The sequence below is a fragment of the Crotalus tigris genome, unplaced genomic scaffold, assembly GCF_016545835.1.
Source record: "Crotalus tigris isolate CLP2741 ecotype Arizona unplaced genomic scaffold, ASM1654583v1 scf7180000018347.1145750, whole genome shotgun sequence".
Classification (NCBI taxonomy): Eukaryota; Metazoa; Chordata; class Lepidosauria; order Squamata; family Viperidae; genus Crotalus; species Crotalus tigris.
Window position 1 is genome coordinate 430771 of NW_024096956.1, and position 19794 is coordinate 450564.

Sequence of the window (19794 nt, forward strand, 5' to 3'; positions counted from 1 at the left end):
ATGTGAAATGAGTGCAATGGTGCGATAGTTTGAACATTCTTTGGCATTGCCTTTCTTTGGAATTGGAATGTAAACTGACCTTTTCCAATCCTGTGGCCACTGTTGAGTTTTCCAAATTTGCTGGCAAATTGAATGTAGCACTTTTACTGCATCGTCTTTTAAGATTTTGAATAGCTCAGCTGGAATACTGTCACCTCCACTAGCTTTGTTGTTGCTCAGATTTTCTAAGGCCCATTTCACTTCACATTCTAGGATGTCTGGTTCGAGGTCAATGACCATCTCATTGTGGTTATCTGGGATGTTAAGCTCATTCTTGTATAGTTCTTCTGTGTAGTTTTACCATCTCTTCTTAATCTCTTCTGCCTCTGTTAGGTCTCTGCCATTTTGGTCCTTTATCATGCCCATCTTTGCATGAAACGTTCCCTTCATATCTCCAATTTTCTTGAAGAGATCTCTGGTCCTCCCTATTCTGTTGTTTTCTTCTATTTCTTTGCACTGTTCATTTAAGAAGGCATTCTTATCTCTTCTAGCTACTCTCTGGAATTCTGCATTCAATTGGGTGTATCTTTCTCTTTCTCCTTTGCCTTTCACTTCCCTTCTTTCCTCAGCTATTTGCAAAGCTTCCTCAGACAGCCATTTTGCTTTCTTGCATTTCTTTTTCTTTGGGATGGTTTTAGTTGCTACCTCTTGTACAATGTTGCGAACTTCCATCCATAGTTCTTCAGGCACTCTGTCTATCAGATCCAGTTCCTTAAATCTATTTGTCACCTCTACTGTATATTCATCAGGAATATGATTTAGTTCATACCTGAGTGGCCTAGTGCTTTTCCCTACTTTTTTCAATTTAAGCCTAAATTTTGCAACGAGAAGCTCATGATCTGAGCCACAGTCAGCTCCTGGTCTTGTTTTTACTGACTGTATAGAGCTTCTCCATCTTTGGCTGCAGAGCACATAGTCAATCTGATTTCTATGTTGACCGTCTGGTGATGTCCATGTGTAGAGCCGTCTCTTGGGTTGTTGGAAAAGAGTGTTTGTTATGACCATTGTATTCTCTTGACAAAATTCTATTAGCCTGTGCCCTGCTTCATTTTGTACTCCAAGTCCAAACTTGCCTGTTATTCTGGTTATCTTTTGGCTTCCTACCTTAGCATTCCAATCCCCCATGATGATAAGGATATCATTTTTTGGTGTTAATTCTATAAGGTGCTGTAGGGCTTCATAGAACCGGTCAATTTCATCCTCTTCAGCACCAGTGGTTGGGGCATAGATTTGGACTACTGTGATATTGAATGGTTTGCCTTGGATTCGAATTGAGATCATTCTGTCATTTTGAGGATTGTATCCCAGTATTGCTTTTCCTATTCTTTTATTGACTATGAAGGCTACTCCATTTCTTCTGAGGGATTCTTGCCCACAGTAGTATACCTGATGGTCATCTGAGTTAAATTCACCCATTCCTGTCCATTTTAGTTCGCTGATTCCTAAGATGTCGATGTTCAGTCTTGTCATCTCTTTTTTGACTACGTCTAGCTTGCCTTGATTCATGGATCTTACATTCCAGGTTCCTATGGAGAAAAAATCTTTACAGCATCGGACTTTCCTTTCACCACCAGATATATCCACAGCTGAGCGTCCTTTCGGCTTTGGCCCAGTCGCTTCATTCTTTCTGGCGCTACTAGTACTAGCCCTCTGCTCTTCCCCAGTAGCATATTGGACACCTTCCGACCTGAGGGGCTCATCTTCCAGCGTCATATCTTTTTTCCTTTTAGTACTGTCCATGGGGTTTTCATGGCAAAGATACTGGAGTGGTTTGCCATTTCCTTCTCCAGTGGATAACATTTTGTCAGAACTCTCTGCTATAACCTGTCCGTCTTGGGTGGCCCTGCACGGCATAGCTTATAGCTTCATTGAGTTACGCAAGCCCCTTCGCCACGACAAGGCAGTAATCCATATAGGGGGGCCAACGATCTTAGTAGATGCAATATTGAATGTGTTTTCTTGTTCATTGCAGCTTGAGACTACCAATGAATTCAGGTCTTCTCGTCTGACCACTCGCTTGTTTTCTTGCAGTCTGGTGGTTAGTTTCCTCCCCATTTGTCCTACATAGTCACAGGGGCAATCCATGTAATCTGGTAGATTTCATTAGAAGTGTCTCCCATCTCTGATCTTTACAATGCATAATTTGTCTTCATATGGTAGACTCTGGATGGTGTGCAATGCCCACTTGCAGTTCTGGGAAGCTGTATTCTACTGCTTTAAAATATTTTTTATGTATGGCAGGGTATGCCATACCTTCTTTCTTCCTTTCTTCTTTTCTCTCTTTTCTCTCCTTTGCGTTTTGTTCAGGCATCTTGTAATAAATGCTTCTGGGTACCCATTCTGCTTGAATTGTTCATGTAGGTACCTTCTCTCCAGTTGTTGAAACATCACCATCTTTAAGAATTCCTGGAGAAAGCATGAAGTGTAGAAGAGGACAAATGTTGCTTGGATCTTCAAAAAAGAAGCAAAATTGGAATGAGAGGAAAGTCCAGGAAACTATGTCAGTCAGTCTAACCTAGATTCCTGGGAACTTTCTAGAGTAGATTGTATTTTAAACACATTGATAATAATTTACTAATTAATAAAAGACAGCATGGATTTGTCAAGATTAATTTTTTAAAAATCAGAAAAATTTCTTAGTAAATTATAGGAATGATGCAGGCAAAATATACCTTGACTATAGCAAAATCTTTGATAAAATACTCATGACAATTTCATTAACAAGCTAATTAATATAGGCAAGTTGGTTTTGTGGAAGAATTTAATTGAAAAAACCCACTGAAACAACCAAAGAAAATTGCAGTTGTGGCACTAAACATTTTCTTAGCATTAAGAATCTGGGGGAAAAAAGCAACCACCTACCAGCTCACAGAACATTATGGCAAAGTAATACCAGTAGCATTTTTACATGTAGGTCATGGCTTATATTCAAAAACCTAGTATGACAGGATGGATTTCATTACATTTAATTGGAAAAACCACACATGATTTAGAGAAAACAAAACATTCTCAAACATGAACAAATCATCTATTCCAAAAGATGTATTTTGTGCATTATTTGTGATTGTGGAAAGGGATGTATATCTTTATTTATTTCTTTTTTGACTGTCCAGGAATAAAGAATGAAGATAGCTGTTTGCTTATTTGTACAGAAGTTTTGTTTCTTACAGACAAAGGAGGAATGGCTAAAATGACATAAGGCTTTAGAGTAGCAATTCATAAAGATTTTATGAGAAAATATTTTTCCTTCTCAGTATGTGTATTATCTAGATTCACATCTGGTTTAAAAACAGAACTCAGAAAAGTATCCATTAATGTTACCCTTCAGATTGAAATAAGAAATCAAGTAGGCTGTTGAAAGGGGTCAGTCTGGCCATTATTCTCTTCATCCTTTTCATTAATGAATTGCAGATCATTAATGAAATTTGCAGATGGTAGAAAAGTTGGGTTAGAATCCTAAAAGGCAGAGGAAAAAAAATCAATCTTGAAGTGGGCTGAAAAGACAATAATGACATTTAAGTCAGACAAGGCAGAATTTTACTTAGGAAAAAAACAAAAACAAATGAACAGGTAAGAGATGTGGAATCTAGTGCTTGATTATTGATTGACTGATTGATTGTGTGCCATCAAATCATTTTGAACTCCTAATGAAAATCTTGATCTTAGAATGGATGAAATGAATATTAGAATTACAGTTGAGTGCAAGTGGAATATGAGTCTGAAGTGTGGCAAAGCTATTAAAATGTTAGTATATAATGGCAATTCGGAAATAAACCTCTGTTTGGTTATCAATGACAGACACTCGCAGATACAGAATTGTTATTATACACATTAGAAAAGTACAACACATTACTTTTTGACATAATCACCATTCAAATTGAGGCACTTATCATAACATCTTACAAGTTTTGAAATTCCTTTGTAGTAGTTGCTCGGCACCAACTCTGGGCTATTGGGGTGTGTGTGTGATCATAAACATCTCAAAACAGAACTGCTTCAAAAGTTCTTGGGTGCATCTAGCGGTGTGTGGGTGAGCGTTATCATGTACCAACACCATACAGGAAGTCAGCCTGCCCTGATGCTTGCTATGGATGTCTCATCTGAGTTTTCATAACATTTTACCCTAAACTTCTGAACTTATAGTCAAACCATGCTCCATGAACTTCAGTAGCCATACTCCTTTGGCATCTTCACATTTGGTAGGATTTTCTATGGCACCACGTCTGGTGTGATGTTGGTTCACAATAATGCTCGCCCACACACTGCTAAATGCACCCAAGAACTTTTGAAGTAGTTCCATTGGGATGTTTTTGTTCAGCTCCCCATAGCTCAGATTTGGCGCCGAACAACTACTACAAAGGAATTTCAAACCTTGTAAGATGTTATGACAAGTGCCTCAATTTGAATGGCTATTATGTCAAAAAGTAATGTAATGTTGTAATTTTCTAATGTGTATAATAAAAGTTCTGTATCTGCGGGTGTCTGTCATTGATAACCAAACGGAGATTTACTTCCAAATTGCCCTCAAATATATGAACAACAGCTTCACTGTATTTGTCATTACAGGAAATTCGTAATAGCTTTAATGTATTTGTCATTAAAGAGGCTCATCCCTGAATATGAGATACAATTCTTTTTTCCCATTTTTATGAAAAATTCAGTGAAACTGAAATGAGTATAAAAAAGAGAAGATTGAATGATCAGAAAGTAAGACTTATAAGGAAGGAACTGAGAACACTGGCAAAACTATCAGAAAAGACCAGAAATAGTACTTTTCAACTCTATGAAGGGAAGTTTCACAGAAGAAGGTCAAGAAATGTTCTCTATTGTTACCAGCCGCATGACCTAAAATGGCATGGAGTTTCAGAAATTGCAGTGTACATAAGGAGAATTGTCCTACCCAATACACAGTTTAATGGAGAATCAATGATCAGGGAGGTAGAGATATTAAAGAAAAGACTGGTCAGCAATGTGCCATAGAAGTTTTTAAATCTATGGATTCTTGGATTCAACTCTAAACAGCATCTCCTAACTCTATACTTCTGTAATTCTGGGAAGTTTTAAAATGAAAACACCACAGAACAGTGTTTCTCAACCTTAGCAACTTTAAGATGTATGGACTTCAACTCCTGATATTTGTCTGGGGAATTATGAGAGCTGAAGTCCACATATTTGAAAGTTGCTAAGGCTGAGAAGCATTGCAATACAGCAATGGAAATGTGAAGTCCTTGAATCAATTTAATAATATGTTTTTATTCTACATAATTGCTCAATGTTTCCTGAAGTAGAAAAGTGCTTCTAGAGTATTAAAATCTTGTTCTTGCAAATATATGGAAAGCTTTTAAAATTTCTAAGAGGCTGGCAGTTGAATGTAATTTGAGCACTTTTCTTTCCAGTCACACTTAAATTCTCACTATATCCTACATCAGTGTCATTTTTTCTCCATTATTTTTTCTATATTGAAATCAATGTCCTAATCATTAAAAACAAATTGAAATACCTGATGTCCTAGAAAAATGTCTGACATGATAGCTAAAGACTTCTTATGTAAGATTGAGGGAAACCTATGCTATTAGTATCCCGAGGCCATTTCCCCCACTCCAGATTACACTGTATTTTTACTGGCATTTCAAATAGGTATTTAGATTGAGATATTAAAAAAACTGGACAAATGCTAGCTTTTGTGTTCAATATTGAATATTGGCTTTTTGTTTATTATTTTCTTCTCCATTTGCTTGAGCCATTCATGCGGCTCCATTACTGCATGTGAATACTCAAATGCTGGGCTTTGCAAAAAAATGAAATAACCACAAGACATACTTCCATTGACCACTTCCTTTAAGGTCCAGTGACTTAAGGCATGACTGTTTTCTGTTCTTTCATTCTTCTCTCATATTCATGAATATAATGAATTTGAGGAAAGAACATCTGATACACTAGAAGAACTATCCATCTACTAGCTTCATGAAACATAATGTGAAACTAGTTCACATAATACACTTGATCTAATCATAGCTCTTCTTGCACTATTTGGATCTAGTACCACAAAATCAAGATAATCTAATCTAGAGAATGCAGACTGTTCTCATTTTCTGTACACTTCATATTGTTGAAAGCAACATTTGTGATTTGGGAGATGGGGTCCAACTTGGATAAAGACTACATAAGCAAATTTTGTAAGTTTGACAGTATTAAGGTTTATTTATAGGAAGTACCTGAAGTAGGCAGAAAAGCCTAACACTTAGCTAGCTTCATTCTATTAGGGGGACAATTAAGAGAATAATTCCATGTATGGTCTTGTGGTCAAAGCATCAGGCTGGAAACCAAAAAACTGTGAGTTCTACTCCTGCCTTAGTCACAAAGCCAGCTGGATAGCTTAGTCACTGTTTCTTAGAAAAAAGCCACTTCTGAAAAGATTGTCAAGAAAATGTGAGAACTTATCTAAACCATCTCTAGGAATGAAAATTAACTTTAAGGTACCATTTTCCTATGTGTGCCTAGGGAACTAAGGCTAAAAGTAAGACCCCAAGATTAGCAATTTCAGAATTAAAGAATGGACAAAATAAGACATAAAAGAGACACTTCAAAAATAAATTCTTAACGTTGTATTCATGCTTCCATTGTTCTTGTGGTCACAGTTATTATGAGTAGCTAAGTGCCAATGCACTTCATATCCTATCTTCAACAGATATTCCATGAGCCTTTGCATAGACTAGTAAAGCAATCTAACTTACATGCCTGGTAATCACACAATTAAGTACTAGTTAGGCCTGATCCTGCTTAATTTAGTAAGTCTATGTCTCTCAGTATAGTGTGGGTTAATGCCATCCATCACTCAGTTCTGACTGAATTAGCAGGTTCTTATAATGCACTGTACCAGTTGAGCATGCTGTATGACTTAAGCCACACTAAGGAATTATTTCTGTTCAGGATTTCTTTCCCTCACTGAGTTAAAATTCATATGAGTGTGAGAAAGTATACAATAACAACCCTCATATTGCATATATTCTCCAAAAGTAAGAAAACAAATATCTGATGTGACCACCCCATGAAATATTGTGTAATCAGTAGTATTAAAAAATCACATAGGGAGACTCAGAAATTCATTTTAATTCATCCAGAGCAGAAACAAAATAAAGGGGAAAATGAGTAAAAGATAAAAATGTTCCCTCTTCCTTTCCCATCCTTGAAGGAGGCTACTCCTGCCCATTTATTTATATGATACAACAATTTATGCCCCCAAATCATTTTAACTTATCAGCATATCTCAGCTCCCTATAATTATTATATCATTGCCTAGTATAAATATCTACTCCTAAAGATTTACATGAGGGCTGCATATATAATGTTCTTGTACAGACAGTACATCTGATGCTAAATTACACTATAACTCTCACTATCTTAAGATGAATCCACTCAACAAGACCATCAATAGCTGCTTTGGAATTTATTAACTGCAGTTAAAATGTGAATCTTTATCACTGAAACAACTGTTGCTTAAATGTCAAAGCTGAGGGAGACTTATAAAATTTTACTGTATTAGTTTAACCCAAGAGACCTAATATTTAATTTCTGTTGCAACTAATTTTTTTGATTTGATAGACTTCATGATGTTAAGTTATAACTTATGGATTGAGATTCATTAATGCTTGTATTTTAAACATATTCTGTAATGATGTTTGAACATTTCAACAATTATTATTTTAATATAATTATTATATTAGTTATTATTAACTAATTATATTAATAGTTTTAAAATAAATGAATATTAGATTTGATCTTACATTTATCCCCAAAATTTTTTCATACTTTTCATGATAAAAAGTGAACATCCAGTTAATAAAGCAGACTTATATAAGAGGTGAAGAGGAAAAATCAAAGGAATGTTTTTTGTTGTTCAGTTGCTAAGTCATATGTAAAAGATGACCAGGCTGAGCCCAAGGGAAGAGTCAAGTGCATCATTAATATTGAGTTATTTCACAAGATATCTAAGTCCAGCCCACCTTGAATTACATTGACTCTTATCTACCACTATTTGCTTTGACTGTTAGTAGTTCAGATTCCTGTACAGAGCATAATCTTGTAATAAACCTTGATGTTCATTTGAACTGCCTGAACTTCCAGATTACCTGTGCTTGACATCATGTCTGACTCTTCATAACACTGTAAACCGTGGCACAACAGCCCCCCCCATTTTCCTGGAGCTTACCCAATTTCATGTTAGTTGTATCAAAGACACTAACAATTTCATTCTCTACTATCTCCTTCTCTCTTTGCATTCAATTTTTCACAACATTAAGATCTTTTCTAATGAGTCCTCTTTTCTAATTTGGTAGCCAAAGTATTTGAACATCAGCTTCAGTATCTGTCCTTCCAGAGAAAAGTAATAGTTGATTTCTTTTGGGATTGACTGGTTTGATCCCCTTGCAGTCTGAGGGATTCTGAAGAGTCTTTTCTAACACCACAATTCGAAAGCATCAGTTCTTTGGCTCCCAGCCTTCCATATGGTGAAACTCTCACAGCCATACATTACTACTGAGAAAACCATAGCTTTGATTATATAGATCTTTGCCTGCTTTTTAATATGCTGCCTAGATTTGCCATAGCTTTCTTTCTAATGAGCAAGCATCTTTTAATTTCATAGCTGTGGTTGTCATTTGCAGTGTGGAGCCCAAGAAAATAAATTCTGTCACAGCTTCCATTTCTTCTTCTTCTGTTTACCAGGAAATCATATGATCTTAGTTTTTTTAATGCTGAGTTTTAAGCCATTTTTTGCACTCTCCTCTTCCACCATCATCAAGAGGCTTTTTAGTTCCTCTTCATTTTTTGCCCTTGAAGTGGTATTGCCTGCATATCTAAGGTTGTTGATATTTCTCCCGGCGATCTTAGTTCCAGCTTGTGATTCATCCAGCCTGGCATTTTGCATGACAAAATATAGATGTGAAATAAAAATGGCTGCATGTTCAGATGTGCTGCTATCTTTATTACTTATAGAGAAATGGTGAAGACATCCCCTGGAAAGGATATTCAGGAGGAAAATCTTCCTAATGCAATAGTATTTAATGGTTCTGGATGCATATTATTTTTAACCTGTTTCTGACCAGAAAAAAAAGGGTAGAGGCTCCCAAATAGATGGATGTGAGTTAATGCTTAAATAAATAAATTAGGTCCTTGTTGGCATTTCAGTTCAGCTAGTTCCTACTAGTTTTCAATTTAGCCTGATAAAAATATATTTTCTTTCTCCTTCCTTCCTTCCTTCCTTCCTTCCTTCCTTCCTTCCTTCCTTCCTTCCTTCCTTCCTTCCTTCCTTCCTTCCCTTCTTCCTTCCTTTCTTCCTATTCCTTTGCACTTTTTATTGTTTCTACACACAACCTTTCAGTATTCATAGTGTATTGAATAAGGTTTCTAGATAAAGTGAAGTTTATATTAAATACCGAAATGATGCCTTTGTAGATATTCATATTCAGTATCAAGAAGCCTCCCATGGCAGCAGAGCTTTTAATATAAAAACTTCTCTTGCAGTCTGCTAACAGCTCATTCATTCTCTTTCTTGTTTGCTTAAAGCAAAGGATTGTATTAGGGGCAGTGTTGCCATGGACTCATGTAAAAGACCTTGTTCTATCAAAGTCTTGATCTCTACTCACAGCCCTGCTGTTGATTTTCTTTCAGAGAAATAGTTGCTATTGGCCTCTGCAGTTCACATCTATCTCAGCGTCTCATTCAGAAGGCTGCAGAAAATGGTGCCCATGCTGATGTCTCACTTGAAGTGCAGTTAGGCTCTGCAGATGAGGCAGAAGGATAACAGTGGAGCCTTGGCTCTTGTGTCCTGGTCTTCTTGATTCTAACTGTACTTCTGGTCCTGTACAAAGAGATGTTGTTAAGGACTTATATGGTTATCCTTATGCATTTTTAGCTCACACTAGCAAATTGCTGCAAAAGACTTAGAATTGACTTTCCATTTCCTTAAATCTTTTATGTCTGTTTCAAATGGTTTCTGAAATATATCTTCTTTCTCACTCTTTTTCTAGTGAGTAGCTATTAATTTTTTTTAACTGTTGAAAATTAGACAGCCTCATTTATAAGCATTACTAATCTGCAAAGAAAAGCTTTCTCACACATGAGATAGCAGAATAGTGTGCAGGTTCCCTTTGGCTCTAGTGACTGATTTAAATAAATTTGGAAAAGCTTTAGAAAATTGCCTTTTCATCCACGTATGCAATAAAAGTTGGAGATGGAATGATAGTAAACCATTGGTGAATTGTAAGCTTTATAAATTGAACAAATAATATTCCTTTTACAAAATAATCAGATTAGTTTGTAGATAGGTCTGTGTGTCCTTCTTATCCTGTATTCACTCAAATCTGCAATACATAAAAACTTGTTATTTTGTTTGGCAGGTAGATTATCCACAGGGAGACTGTAACTTTTTTTCTTCAGGAAGCAAATCCCCTAGAGTGACACACATGGTGTACTCATAGATCAATGCTGGCGAACCTATGGCATGCGTGCCAGAGGTGGCACTCAGAGCCCTCTCTGTGAGCACACTTGCTGTCCCCTAGCCCCGCCTCCACCCACAGCCCCCTCCTCACCAGCAGCCCCCCAGAGGAGAGTTGCCCCGGGTGCGGTCCACACGGAGCAACGCAGCCAAGGACATGGCAGCCAGGCAGGGGGGGGACAAATCTCCGCCCTCCATGGTGATGTGGGGTGTGGACAGAGGGCGTGGATGCCATGGTGCTGCTGTGGGCCGTTGAGGCAGTGGATGGCCCTGTGGGCAGGCAGGGGCAGAGACAGGGGATGGGGGCAGGGACAGGGACAGGACAGGGGGCAAGGGCAAGATCAGGGCAGGCAGAACAGGGGTGATCATAGATCCTAAAAACCATAAGAACTTATATTAATCTAGTGTTGGATCTATAGAAAAGAAATACAGGGACTTATAGTATAAATGTGTGTTAAATCAATTACACAGAGTGTACAGAATTTTTAAAATGTGTAATAGTTCAGTCTGTCCTTTCTCATAGTAAAGCATATTTAATTGCCAGTTTTGTGCTTATATTGCCATTCTCTGCCCCAGAAAAAATATTGAATATTTTTTACCTTTAAAGAAATTGTAAAAGATTTATTTATGCATATAGTTCTGAAAAACTAACTGATTACTATCCTTAAATTAAGGCTAAATCTCAAATACCTCTGGTTTTAAAAGAGTTGCTATGGTAGGATCCAAAATAACAAACACAATTACCTAAATTGTCTTGTTATCCTAAATACTGAGTACTATTTATGATCTTAACTGCTGAGCAAGACCAAAAATATTTACTGAACTAACTAGGAAACTTCTGCACATTCTTTAGCAGGGATGCAAGTATTTATCCACAATAGTTTTTAAGTATACAAAGAAAAATCTCCACTATAGCATATCATTTAGACTGAAGCTATACTATTGGATCAAAACTGTTGTGTCCTGAGCCTGCTGAAGTATTCAGCAGGCTCAGAAATGTTGCAAATGGTCCCGGGCAGACCAAAAGCTGCCCGGGACCAGACTGGCTGTCGCCAGCCTTGTGCGCATGTGCAAGGCGCAAAAATAGCCAGCTTCCTATTAGCTGACACTGTCCGGGTTCAGGACTCTATAAAAAGCCTGCGTGCCTTTTGCTGCTTGCTTGGTTGTAAGGTGAAGATCAATAAAGAGATTACTTGTTCATCAAGTGTCTTTGTCAATTGCTTACAAACCGAATACATAAAGAAAACTATATATAACATGCCTAGAATTACATCAGGAATTGGACATAATAAGTAAGCATACAGGTAATATTTTATATCTGCCTTAATTCAACATTCTGTAGGTAAAAGAAAAAGATAAAAGAAAAAGGCACTGAAATTTCATGAACAAGAACCATTGGTTAGATTTTAATTTCCCATCAATATCTAAAATATTTTTATATGTCCATACTTTTTCAAAGTCTACCAGATTCGGATGTATAAATAACTCCATCGTTGATAACCACCCTGGAATTTTTGAATATATTTTAGCTTTTATTTTTTCTCATACTGTTAACAAGGCATTTCTTATAAAATGATTTTGAAAGTACTTATGAACTCTGTTTTTCCCGTACCATAAAAAAGCATGCCACCCTAATTGTAAATCATGTCCCTCTAAATACAATAACCTTTTATTTCTGAGTGTTATCCACTCTTTCACCCATGTTAACACAGATGCTTGATAATAGAATGTCCGTTCCGGCAACCCAAAACCTCCATTTTCCTTGGCATCTTGTAATGTTTTCATCTTAATTCTAGCTTTTTTCCCCTGCCAAATAAAATTCAGAACCAATGAATTTAAATTTTGAAAGAATTTTCTCTCAAGTTTTATCGGAATCGTTTGAAATAAAAATAAAATCTTCGGCAACACATTCATTTTTACTGTAGCAATTCTTCCTAATATTGAAAGTTGGAGATTTTTCCATCTTTCCAAATCTAGCTTTATTTGCTTCAATAATTTTATATAATTGTCTTCTTTTATTGACGAACACTTAGCCGAAAGATAGATACCTGAATACTTAACTTTTTCACTATTTGTACCTCTGTTTTCTCTAGTATTTGCCTTTTTTGTTTATCTGTGAGGTTCTTTACTATTATTTTAGTTTTATCTTTATTTATTTTTAGTCCTGCCACTTCTCCATATTCTTCTATCTTTTCCCATAGTTTAGGAATCATCTCTAAAGGTTCTTCCAAAATAAACACTAAGTCATCGGCAAATGCTTGTAATTTATATGTTTCATCTTTTATTTTCAATCCTCTAATTTCTGTATCTTGTCTTATCCTCCTATTTAATACTTCCAAAGTAAAGATAAATAATAATGGGGATAGTGGTCACCCTTGTCTCATGCCTTTTCTTATCTCAAAGTTCTCAGTATAATCTCCATTCACTATCACTTTTGCTGTCTGGTTACTATATATTGTTTTTATCATATTTATAAAGTTCTTTCCAAAATCCATTATTTGTAATTGTTAAACCATAAATTGCCAAGAAACATTATCAAAATGTTGGGCGTCTAAAAACACTAATGCTAATTGTTTCCCTGGGTGTAATTCATAATATTCTAATACGTCCATTATCACCCTTAAATTATTTTTGATTTGTCTCTTCAGTAAAAAGCCATTTTGATCTGGATGCATAAACTCAGCTAAGTATCTTTTCAGTCTCTCTGCCATTATTGAAGTAAAAATTTTGTAATCCACACTGAGTAATGAAATTGATCTATAATTCTTAATATACATCAAGTCTGAATCTTCTTTTGGTATCAAAGTAATATTTGCTTCTATCCATGTATTTGGGAGTTTGGCCTCTAACAGTAGTCCATTGCAAACCTCTTTCAGCGGTTCGCTTAATATATCTTGTAGCTTTTTATAAAGTTCCGCCGGTAGCCATCTGGGCCTGGTGTTTTCCCGTTCTTTTGTCATTTTATAGCCTCTAATATCTCCATCATTGTTATTCTGTCTTCTAACATAGTTTTGAATGTCTCTGGAATCTTTGGCAATTTACTTTCTTCTAGATATTGAACAATTCTCTCTTTTGCAGCCTCCTCTTTGCCATACAATTCCATCTAATAATTCTTGATTATCTTTTTTATTTCCTTTTTAAATTGTAAACAACCTTTCCCATCTACTAAGTTATGTATTATTTTCTTCTCTTTCTGTTTTTTAAGCTTATAGGCTAGCCATCTTTCTGGCTTGTTAGCATTTTTGAAGAAATTTTATTTTGCGCTCTTTATTTGTTCTGCCAATTTTTCTGAGTCCAACAAATTCAACTTATGTTTTATTATTTCCATTTCTCTTTTCAAAGTCTTTTCCTGTGGATTTTGTTGTAATTCTGTCTCTAACTTTCTAAATTCTTCTTTTAATAATAAATATTGTTGTCTTCTCTGATTGTTTTTCTTTGGCATATACGTTATAGCTATGCCTCTAAAATACGCTTTAGCTGTATCCCATATATTTTGTAGTGATGTGTCTTCTTCTTTATTTTCTTTAAAGAAGAATTCCATTTCTCTTTTAGCCAAGTCTATGAATTCTTTATCTTTTAGTATAGATTGATTTAAAATCCATCTTGATTTTTTTTGTATTCCTTTCCATGTCACTTTTATAGGGTTATGATCTGCCCATGTGCCTATTTCTATCTCAATTTCCTGTATATCCATCTTTAATTCAGGAGTCATCCAAATCATGTCAATTCTTAACCAAGATTTATGACTATTTGAATAAAAGGTGTACTGTTGATTTTGAGGATTGATTTCTCTCCAAACATCTTGAATTCCAATTTCTTCTGCCATATCAAAAAATGTCTTGGGTAATCTTCTTCTTACGGGTTTTCCTGTTTTGCTACTTTTGTAATCCATTGTTCCATCTACTACCGCATTAAAATCTCCTATTAAACAAATATTTTGGTATTTCTATTAATTTCCTGTGTAATCTTTGATAAAATTGTTGACTATCATTTGGAGCATAAATTGCCACTAACAATATTTGTTTTTGGTGTAAATATATTTCAACCATAACAATTCTTCCTTCTTCATCTGAATATATTAATTTAGAGTCTATTATCTCTTTAACATAAATCGCCACCCCTTGTTTCTTTTGTTGTGCTGATGTATAATAAAGCTTCCCCATTTTAGGGTATTCCAAAAATTTGTAATGTTTTTTTTTATGTGTGTCTCTTGTAAACAGATTATATCTATATTTAATTTTTGAAGTTTCCTAAAAAAAATATTTCTTTTTATTGGGGACTTTAGTCCATTTACATTTACCAAAAAAAATCTCATTTTTTTCTCCATTTTCTCTTTCATTATTTATATTTAGGCCTAGTCGATCTTGTAATCCTTTGTTCTCTAGCAGTTCCTTCTCCTTCTCCTAAAATAAAGATATTTTAGATATTAATTTTAGAAATTAAAATCTAAACAAGAATTGGAAAATTTAGGAATAAATCCATCCTGGTGGGCACATTTGCAGATACAAAGTAGATATGAAAAAGATGTAAAAATGTATGGATTTTACAAGGATCAAACTGTGTTTGATAAGATTTTGTTAATCTCAGATGAGAAATTAATTAAGAAAATGTATAACTTTTTGTTAATTTTAGATATGGAAAGTGAACAAGTGAAAGAAACAATGATAAGATGGGCAAAAAATTTTGGTTATGATATAGAATTAGAAAAATGGCAAATGTTATGGGAGAGAAACTATAAATTAACAATGTCAACTTCATACAAAGAAAATCTGTATAAAATGTTTTATAGATGGCACCTTCCACCAGCAAGATTAGCAAAAATGTTTAAAAATATGTCAGATAGATGTTGGAAATGTAAACATAACATACGCATGTATTATCATATTTGGTGGACATGTGGGAAAGCAAAGGCTATTGGAAAAGCATACATATGTGGTTAGAAAAATATTGGGTGAACAAGTGGATTTTAAACCTGAACTTTTTTTACTAGGCATTATGTCTGAAAAGACTAATAAGCAGAAATTATATTTAACTTTACATATTACCACAGCAGCGAGAATAATTTTTGCACAATATTGGAAGAATGAAGGATTACCATCAGAGGAAAAATAATTACGAAAATATTGGAATGTGCAGAGATGGACAGACTAACTATGAGGCTGAAAGACAAAAAAGATACGGACTACTATCAAATTTGGAATTTATTTTATTCTTGGTTAGAGAAAAGAATGAAGGATTAGGAATTGAACATGTATTAGCTTAGCAAACTCCAGACAACTTGTTGATTGGAAAAATTAACATATGTTGATGAAAAAAAATAATAAAAAACATTGATAAAAAAAGAACCATTGGAATGTTTGTTGAGTGATTTGGTTGTGCACATATAATGATCTTTGTTGATTTGGCTCCATATGGAGATTCTTTTATTCAGGGATACACTATTGCATTCTAAATTTGTTGATGACATGTTAGTAATCACATCAGTCATTGCATCATTTGCCCAGCATGGTTGCCTTTAATTCTTTCTTCATATTTTGCTTTAGAATATAAAACCATCTACTTTGCTAATTTAGCTAATAGGTTTACAGAACAATTCAGTCATATTTCTCTGCAAGATATATATTGATCATTAGTGGATATGCATTTCTCTCTCCTCATACTGCCCAAAGTTTAATTTCTGCTTTAGAGGTTCTTTCATCTGTCCATTTAGCTGGTAGAGATAAAGACTTTTTTTTTTTGTAGATTCCACAATTTTCTTCCTAACTCTTTGCTTAGATTCAGATGAATCATTAACATTTATTATTCTTCCATGAGTAAACTAGGTCTGCTTATCCTTTTATAGTTTCTTTCCTTAAGTTACTGTGCTATGATATTGTTTGAAAAAGCCTTAAAATATTTTTAAAATTTTATACTGTGTGTTGCCTTAAATATATTCTTTAGTTCAACCAGTGACTCAGAAATCATTGTATCAATAAATAAATAGCTCAGAGTATGTGTATCTCCCAGCCTGTCTTCACAAATACAAATATGATTTTCCAAAACAAATTTCCATTGAACCAAATGGTTTAGAAGAAGGAAAATATCCAGCACTGTACACAGACATCAGTCATAGGAGGCTGAAGTGTTTTAATCAATGAGTATGTTGGAAATGCATTAGGTTCTTTGTATGAATATGACCCCTTAAAATAGCTGGGGGCATTTAATGTGCAGAATTATATTCTAAATGTTTCAGAGAGCACGACATCAGAATATAACAAGGATGAAAGATACTTTTCTATGTGAATTTCCTTCCATGCATCACCTGTTAGTATGACTTGAATTGGAGTGACTGGAGTTTTACTGAATACAGAAGAGAGTTGCACACATCAATTTTTAATAAAGATTTTCCTTTGCATCAGGTATGAGGATATTTTCCACTATGAATATACATTCATTTTCTGACCAGGAAAAAGAAATGGAGAGAATTCCTAGAAAGGCAGCATGGATACTGCAAAATACTTGTTTTACAGAACCCATGGCTTTACCTTTCATAACCTAATGCCATATGCTAGGGCACAACCAGCAGCTGGATTTAATCCATGTCAATTTTACATGTAATATACAAAGATGATCCTGCCTCATCTATTGTATGTTCAATAACAACAATCTGCATGATATCCTAAGCCAAAAACCACACATCAAAGTTTTTTAAAAGCTGTAAAATATAACTTATATTATGACTTGGCCTAAGTCTGTTGTTGAGCTTGCTTTTCTTGCTGTTAAAAATGACATTTTGCTACCTGGTGGGTCTGAAAGTGCATTAGCTGCTATGTATCTTAGAAAAAGGACAGGAGATTTCCCTGTAGAAACAGCATCATGCAGCTATTTCATACAGTATTTCTACTTTATAACATACACTTTCTGGAAGAAAGAATGACAGAACAAGAGTTGCCAAGAGTTACAAATAGTAACTGTAGTCTAAGCATTATATATGTATGAACAGACCTACCCCTATCCACAGAATTTTTAAAGGAATTCTGATTTTTAAAGGAGTTCTGACTTTTTGACCAGATCTTGGGTTAGAGGGAGTGGTGGGTTTTGGGTGTTGTACTGTTTTCTTATTGCAGACATTTGGGTTTGTAATTACATTTTAGAATTGCTTTTACTGTATGCTGCCCAAAGTGGGATTGCTTTACAACGTAAATTAAGTTAAAAAAAGAAACAAATAGAATGAATGTAGAAAGATGACCTTGTTTAGCAGCACTGCAGTGTCACTAGTAAATACTGAAGGGACATCCTTAGATTTAGACCAAATTTTCTTGCACTAATACTAATATTTTGATGGTATAACAGTATATAATATTGTGATCCACTCATGCACATAATACATTCACCAGTTTTAGGCTTAGTGCTGAAAATGCTTATCATTATAGATTGGAAAGGAAGTAATTTAAGATGTGGAATATGGCATTTTAGTAGGGATTATTTTGGAGAGAGCCTCAATTTTGGAACAAAAAAAAATGTATCTGAAAAGGCAGGTTGTAGTACCTATATGAATTAATTAGCTATGTAACCTTGTATATAGCATATGTCCTCTCCTCCTCTCCCCACACAACACAAACACACACACACACATACAGAGGGAGAGAGGGAGGGGAGAAAAGGAGGGGAGGGGAGGGAGGAAGAGAGAGAGAGAGAGAGAGAGAGAGAGACTTATATGCAAAAATCAGGAAAGGCAGTAATTTATTGTACTCCTGTACTATGAATCATGCCTGAAATTAAACAGCTTAATATTAATACTGGGCAGCAATACAATTTAGCTTTGTCCAGCATGATATTTAGCAATCAAAGTCTCTCTGAATAAATCACACTCTGTTCATTCTACAAGAACTAGAAACGAGCTACAGAGGAATGCTATCATGAGTTGAACGTGTCCTATCCATTTTAAAATGCTGAGCTTTGAACAAATCAAATGTATGTGTTTATAAACTATTGCTCAAGGAAGAAAAATCTGTAACATAAATTTTGGTTTGTACTCTTACTTTTGTGCTAGATTTCAAATCATTTGAGGTCCTGCCTATAGGTGGCAGTGATTATTCACAATTGTGGGAATAGAATTAAGCCTGTGTATGGAACTTCCTTTCCAAACAGTGTTTGTATATGCTTTGAGCTTTTGAAGCATAAGAGATTCTATGGCTCTGGCTGCTTATGTGGATATGGAAAGCTTTAGATTAGAGCCTTTAGTTTTCAGCTATGTACTAATTTCTTCTGTTTCCAGTGCTTTGGAGGTAGGTAAGTGGGGGGGGGATACAGATCCACAAAAATGATAAGAAAGCCTTTTCTAATTTCTAGCATATTCTTCAATATTTTTTTAATAGAAACCAAACTTTCAGGCTGAATAGAAAGAGGGCATCTAACTTTCTTCCTAATATTTCAGCCTAGTCATTTATCATGCAGAATGAGGTCTTCATTTAACAAGGAGCATGGTGATTTGGTAAGGAGAAATGAAAGCTCCCTTCATTTGGCCTTACTCTACTAAATCTCTTTGTCATGATCAGAACCCACATGACCCTCCCCCAGTTCAGTCTAAAAGTAAAATATGGAAAAGTACTGTATATGCCTATTTTAATATCAACAGAATAGTCTCTCTCCCTCTCTCCCTCCCTCCCTCTTTTACACACAGAAAGCTGTGTCCTCTGGGTATGGTAAAAAAAAAAAAAAGTTAAGATGCTGCTTTCATTGATGCAATTAGAGTATCATCTGTTATGTGTGCTATGTCTGCAATGCACTTAAAGCACAGATGCATTTTGAGTCACATCATTGTGTTTTCCATCTTTACTTTTTTGACCATACACTGCAGATATCCCTGTACTTTAACTGGAAAACACACCTGTCTGAATTTCCAGTTAGAATCTATAGCACTGAACTATTGAACCAGGGTGTTTTACTTAGTAGAAGTCATTTGAATTACAAAGGCTCCCACGAGTAACTACATAAATATATCCATGTTGTTTTCTGCTTAAAAGGAAAGAAGGTTATTTGCTGCGGTTGTCATTTAGGATTTTTAAAATGTGTTCTTCAATTTCCCAGACAAGTCTTCTATCCTGAAATTTCCTGATGTCTCCAATACTATTACAACCTTTTCTACTGGTTACTGTATGTAGCTTCAAAAAAGTGAAGGTAGATCCAGTTTAGCTTTTTGAAAATCAGCCAAAGCCACTCATTTACTACATCCCTGAAATGCAACCTCTTAAATTAATTAGCTTCAATGGCATGGAAGA